Below are 7,851 nucleotides of genomic sequence, written 5' to 3' on the forward strand. Positions count from 1 at the left end.
CAAACTATTTAAAGTTGCAATTTGGTACATAAGCCACCCAATTTAGTTCATCAAGGCATAATTACCTGTTAGTGACCTATAATAACAGGTAAATGTAAATGTCACTTTTTTTTTGCATAAAATGTGTCAAATAGATCGTCGAACTTTATCTGAAATATCAATTAGGCACTAAAACCTTTTAAAATATCAATTAGGTACATAAACATGTCAATTTAGTTTATAAGTCATAATTACCTGTTAGTGACATGTAATACCTAGTAAATTTAAATGTCACTTTTTTTTTCATAAAAAGTGTCAAATAGGCGTCAATTAGGTTCTCAAACTATTTAAAGTTGTAATTTTGTACATAAACATACCAATTTAGTTCATCAAGACATAATTACCTGTTAGTGACCTATACTAACAGGTAAATGCAAATGTCACTTTTTTTAGAATAAAATGTGTCAAATAGACCATCGAACTTTATCTGAAATATCAATCATGCACTCAAACCTTTTAAAATTGCAATTAGGTACATAAACATGTCAATTTAGTTTATAAGGAATAATTACCTGTTAGTGACCTGTAATACCAGGTAAATTTAATTGGCACTTTTTTTTTTTTGCATAAAAAGTGTCAAATAGACATCAATTATGTTCTCAAACTATTTAAAGTGGCAATTTGATACATAAACATGCCAATTTAGTTTATCAAGGCATAATTACCGGTTAGTGACCTGTAATAACTGGTAAATGTAAATGTCACTTTTTTAGCATAAAATGTGTCAAATAGGAATGTAAATGTCACTTTTTTAGCATAAAATGTGTCAAATAGGCCATCAAATGTCACTTTTTTAGCATAAAATGTGTCAAATAGGCCATCGAACATTACCTGAAAAATCAATTAGTCCCTCAAACATTTTAATTTTGCAATTGGGTTCATAAACATGTCAATTTAGTTTATAATGCATAATTACCTGTTAGTGACCTGTAATACTAGGTAAATGTAAATGTCACTTTTTAAGCATAAAATGTGTCAAATAGGCATCAGTGAGGCTCTCAAACTATTTGAAGTTGCAATTTGGTACATAAACATGCCAATTTAGTTCATCAAAACATAATTACCTGTTAGTGGCCTGTAAAAATAGGTAAATGTAAATATTACTTTTTTAGCATAAAATGTGTCAAATAGACCATCGAACTTTATCTCAAATTTCAATTAGGCACTCAAACCTTTTAAAATTGCTATTAGGTACATAAACATGTCAATTTAGTTTATAAGGCATAATTACATGTTAGTGACCTGTAATACCAGGTAAATTTAATTGTCACTTTTTTTTTGCATAAAAAGTGTCAAATAGACATCAATTATGCTCTCAAACTATTTAAAGTGGCAATTTGGTACATAAACATGTCAGTTAATTTTATAAGGCATAATTACCTGTTAGTGACCTGTAATAACATGGAAATTTAATTGTCACTTTTCTAGCATAAAATGTGTCAAATAGACCATCGAACTTTAACTGAAAAATTAATTTGGCACTAAAACCTTTTAAAATTGCAATTAGGTACATAAACATGTCAATTTAATTTATAAGGCATAATTACCTGTTAGTGACCTGTAATACCTGGTAATTAAAATGTAACTTTTTGTTTTCATAAAAAGTGTCAAACAGGCGTCAATTAGGCTCTCAAACTATTTAAAGTTGTAATTTTGTACATAAACATGCCAATTTAGTTCATCAAGACATAATTACCTGTTAGTGACCTGTAATAACAGGTAAATGCAAATGTCACTTTTTTTAAAATTAAATGTGTCAAATAGACAATCGAACTTTATCTGAAATATCTATTAGGCACTCAAACCTTTTAAAATTGCAATTAGTTACATAAACATGTTAATTTAGTGTATAAGGCATAATTACCTGTTACTGACCTGTAATATCAGGTAAATTTAAATGCCACTTTTTTTTTTGCATAAAAAGTGTCAAATTGGCATCAATTAGGCTGTCAAACTATTTAAAATTGCAATTTGGTACATAATCATGCCAATTTAGTTTATCAAGGCATAATTACCTATTAGTAAGCTGTAATACTAGGTAAATTTAATTGTCACTTTTCTTTCTCATAAAAAGTGTCGAATAGGCATCAATTAGGCTCTCAAACTACTTAAAGTTGCAATTTTGTAAATAAACATGACAATTTAGTTTATCAAGGCATAATTACCTGTTACTGACCTGTAATAACAGGTAAATATAAATGTTACATTTTTAGCATAAAATGTGTCAAATAGACCATCGAACACTATCTGAAATATCAATTCGGCACTAAAACCTTTTAAAATTGCAATTAGGTACATAAACATTTCAATTTAGTTTATAAGGCATAATTACCTGTTAGTGAACTCTAATAACAGGTAAATTTAATTGTCACTTTTTTTTTTGCATAAAAAGTGTCAAATAGACATCAATTATGCTCTCAAACTATTTAAAGTGGCAATTTAGTACATAAACATGTCAATTTATTTTATAAGGCATAATTACCTGATAGTGACCTGTAATAACATATAAATTTAAATGTCACTTTTCTAGCATAAAATGTGTCAAATAGACCATCGAACATTAACTGAAAAATTAATTAGCCACTAAAACCTTTTAAAATTGCAATTAAGTACATAAACATGTCAATTTAGTTTATAAGGCATAATTACCTAGTAGTGACCTGTAATATCAGGTAAATTTAAATGCCACTTTTTTTTGCATAAAAAGTGTCAAATTGGCATCAATTAGGCTCTCAAACTATTTAAAGTTGCAATTTGGTACATAATCATGCCAATTTGGTTCATCAATGCATAATTACCTGTTACTGACCTGTAATAACAGGTAAATATAAATGTTACTTTTTTAGCATAAAATGTGTCAAATAGACCATCGAACTTTATCTGAAATATCAATTCGGCACTCAAACCTTTTAAAGTTGCAATTAGGTACACAAACATGTCAATTTAGTTTATAAGGCATAATTACCTGTTAGTGACCTGTAATACCAGGTAAATTTAATTGTCACCTTTTTTTTTTTTTGCATAAAAAGTGTCAAATAGATATCAATTATGTTCTCAAACTATTTAAAGTGGCAATTTGGTACATAAACATGTCAATTTAGTTTATACGGCATAATTACCTGTTAGTGACCTGTAATAACAGGTAAATTTTAATGTCATTTATTAGCATAAAATGTGTCAAATAGACCATTGAACTTTATCTGAAATATCAATTCGGCACTCAAACCTTTTAAAATTGCACTTAGGTACAGAAACATGTCAATTTAGTTTATAAGGCATAATTACCTGTTAGTGACTTGTAATACCAGGTAAATTTAATTGTCACTTTTTTTTTTGCATAAAAAGTGTCAAATAGATATCAATTATGCTCTCAAACTATTTAAAGTGGCAATTTGGTACATATATATGTCAATTTATTTTATAAGGCATAATTACCTTTTAGTGACCTGTAATAACATTTAAATTTAAATGTCACTTTTCTATCATAAAATGTGTGAAATAGACCATCGAACTTTAACTGAAAAATTATTTAGGCACTAAAACCTTTTAAAATTGCAATTAGGTACATAAACATGTCAATTTAGTTTATAAGGAATAATTACCTGTTAGTGACCTGTAATACCAGATAAATTTAATTGTCACTTTTTTTTTTTGCATAAAAAGTGTCAAATAGATATCAATTATGCTCTCAAACTATTTAAAGTGGCAATTTGATACATAAACATGCCAATTTAGTTTATCAAGGCATAATTACCGGTTAGTGACCTGTAATAACAGGTAATGTAAATGTCACTTTTTTAGCATAAAATGTGTCAAATAGGCCATCGAACATTACCTGAAAAATCAATTAGTCCCTCAAACATTTTAATTTTGCAATTGGGATCATAAACATGTCAATTTAGTTTATAAGGAATAATTACCTCTTAGTGACCTGTAATAACAGGTAATGTAAATGTCACTTTTTTAGCATAAAATGTGTCAAATAGGCCATCGAACATTACCTGAAAAATCAATTAGTCCCTCAAACATTTTAATTTTGCAATTGGGATCATAAACATGTCAATTCAGTTTATAATGCATAATTACCTGTTAGTGACCTGTAATAACAGGTCAATTTAAAGGTCACTTTTGTTAGCATAAAATGTGTCAGATAGACCATCAAATTTAACCGAAATATCAATTAGCCACTCAAACCTTTTAAAATTGCAATTAGGTACATAAACATGTCAATTTAGTTTATAAGCCATAATTACATGTTATCGTCCTGTAATAACAGATAAATTCAAATGTCACTTTTTTTGCATAAAAAGTGTCAAATTGGCATCAATTTGGCACTCAAACTATTTAAAGTTGCAATTTGGTACATAGACATGCCAATTTAGTTCGTCAAGACATAATTACCTGTTAGTGACCTGTAATAACTGGTAAATGTAAATGTCTATTTTTTTAGCATAAAACGTGTCAAATAGATCATCGAACTTTATCTGAAATATCAATTCGGCACTCAAACCTTTTAAAATTGCAATTAGGTATATAAACATGTCAATTTAGTTTATAAAGCATAATTACCTGTTAGTGACCTGTAATACAAGTTAAATTTAAATGTCACTTTTTTTTGCATAAAAAGTGTCAAATAGGCATCGATTAGGCTCTCAAACTATTTAAAGTTGCAATTTGGTACATAAACCACCCAATTTAGTTCATCGACGCATAATTACCTGTTAGTGACCTATAATAACAGGTAAATGTAAATGTCACTTTTTTTTTTGCATAAAATGTGTCAAATAGATCGTCGAACTTTATCTGAAATATCAATTAGGCACTAAAACCTTTTAAATTATCAATTAGGTACATAAACATGTCAATTTAGTTTATAAGGCAAAATTACCTATTACTGACCTGTAATACCAGTTAAATGTAAATGTCACTTTTTAAGCATAAAATGTGTCAAATAGGCATCAATTAGGCTCTCAAACTATTTGAAATTGCAATTTGGTACATAAACATTCCAATTTAGTTTATCAAGACATAATTACCTGTTAGTGGCCTGTAAAAACATGTAAATGTAAATATTACTTTTTTGGCATAAAATGTGTCAAATAGACCATCGAACTTTATCTCAAATTTCAATTAGGCACTCAAACCTTTTAAAATTTCAATTGGGTACATAAACATGTCAATTTAGTTTATTGGGCATAATTACCTGTTAGTGACTTCTAATACCAGGTAAATTTGAATGTCACTTTTTTTTTAGCATAACATGTGTCAAATAGACCATTGAACTTTATCTGAAATATCAATTAGGCACTCAAACCTTTTGAAATTGCAATTAGTTACATAAACATGTCAATTTAGTGTATAAGGCATAATTACCTGTTAGTGACTTGTAATATCAGGTAAATTTAAATGCTACTTTTTTTTGCATAAAAAGTGTCAAATTTGCATCAATTAGGCTCTCAAACTATTTAAAGTTGCAATTTGGTACATAATCATGCCAATTTAGTTCATCAAGGCATAATTACCTGTTACTGACCTGTAATAACAGATAAATATAAATGTTACTTTTTTAGCATAAAATGTGTCAAATAGAACATCGAACTTTATCTGAAATATCAATTAGGCACTCAAACATTTTAAAATTGCAATTAAGTACATAAACATGTCAATTTAGTTTATAAGGAATAATTACCTGTTAGTGACCTGTAATAACAGTTAAATTTATATTTCACTTTTTTTTTGCATAAAAAGTGTCAAATAGGCATCCATTAGGCTCTCAAACTATTTAAAGTTGCAATTTGGTACATAAACATGCCAATTTAGTTCATCATGGCATAATTACCTATTAGTGGCCTGTAAAAACAGGTAAATGTAAATATTACTTTTTTAGCATAAAATGTGTCAAATAGACCATCGAACTTTATCTAAAATTTCAATTGTGCACTCAAACCTTTTAAAATTGCTATTAGGTACATAAAAATGTCAATTTTGTTTATAAGGCATAATTACATGTTAGTGACTTGTAATACCATGTAAATTTAATTGTCACTTTTTTTTTTTGCATAAAAAGTGTCAAATAGACATCAATTATGCTCTAAAACTATTTAAAGTGGCAATTTGATACATGAACATGCCAATTTTGTTTATCAAGCCATAATTACTGGTTAGTGACCTGTAATAACAGGTAAATGTAAATGTCACTTTTTAAGCATAAAATGTGTCAAATAGGCTATCGAACATTACCTGAAAAATCAATTAGTCCCTCAAACATTTTAATTTTGCAATTGGGTTCATAAACATGTCAATTTAGTTTATAATGCATAATTAGCTGTTAGTGACCTGTAATAAAAGGTCAATTTAAAGGTAACTTTTGTTAGCATAAAATGTGTCAGATAGACCATCAAACTTTATCCGAAATATCAATTAGGCACTCAAACCTTTTAAAATTGCAATTAGGTACATATACATGTCAATTTAGTTTATAAGGCATAATTACATGTTAGCGTCCTGTAATAACAGATAAATTCAAATGTCACTTTTTTTGCATAAAAAGTGTCAAATTGGCATCAATTTGGCTCTAAAACTATTTAAAGTTGCAATTTGGTACATAAACATGCCAATTTAGTTCGTCATGACATAATTACCTGTTAGTGACCTGTAATAACTGGTAAATATAAATGTCTATTTTTTTTTAGCATAAAACGTGTCAAATAGACCATCGAACTTTATCTGAAATATCAATTAGGCACTCAAACCTTTTAAAATTGCAATTAGGTATATAAACATGTCAATTTAGTTTATAAAGCATAATTATCTGTTAGTGACCTGTAATACTAGGTAAATTTAAATGTCACTTTTTTTTGCATAAAAAGTGTCAAATAGGCATCGATTAGGCTCTCAAACTATTTAAAGTTGCAATTTGGTACATAAACCACCCAATTTACTTCATCAAGTCGTAATTACCTGTTAGTGACCTATAATAACAGGTAATGTAAATGTCACTTTTTTTTGCATAAAATGTGTCAAATAGATCGTCGAACTTTATCTGAAATATCAATTAGGCACTAAAACCTTTTAAAATATCAATTAGGTACATAAACATGTCAATTTAGTTTATTAGGCATAATTACCTGTTAGTGACCTATAATACCAGGTAAATTTAAATGTCACTTTTTTTTTAGCATAAAATGTGTCAAATTGACCATTGAACTTCATCTGAAATATCAATTAGGCACTCAGACCTTTTAAAATTGCAATTAGTTACATAAACATTTCAATTTAGTGTATAAGGCATAATTATCTGTTAGTGACCTGTAATATCAGGTAAATTTAAATGCCACTTTTTTTTCATAAAATGTGTCAAATTGGCATCAATTAGTCCTCAAACTATTTAAAGTTGCAATTTGGTACATAATCATGCCAATTTAGTTCATCAAGGCATAATTAACTGTTAGTGACCTGTAATAACAGGTAAATATAAATGTTACTTTTTTAGCATAAAATGTGTCAAATAGACCATCGAACTTTAACTGAAATATCAATTAGACACTCAAACCTTTTAAAATTACAATTAGATACATAAACATGTCAATTTAGTTTATAAGGCATAATTACCTGTTAGTGACCTGTAATAACAGGTAAATGTAAATATTATTTTTTTTAGCATAAAATGTATCAAATAGACCATCGAACTTTATCTGAAATATCAATTAGGCACTCAAACATTTTAAAATTGCAATTAGGTACATAAACATGTCAATTTAGTTTATAAGGCATAATTACATGTTAGTGACCTGTAATACCAGGTAAATTTAA

The sequence above is a fragment of the Ipomoea triloba genome, chromosome 4 (assembly GCF_003576645.1).
Source record: "Ipomoea triloba cultivar NCNSP0323 chromosome 4, ASM357664v1".
In the NCBI taxonomy this organism is placed as follows: Eukaryota; Viridiplantae; Streptophyta; class Magnoliopsida; order Solanales; family Convolvulaceae; genus Ipomoea; species Ipomoea triloba.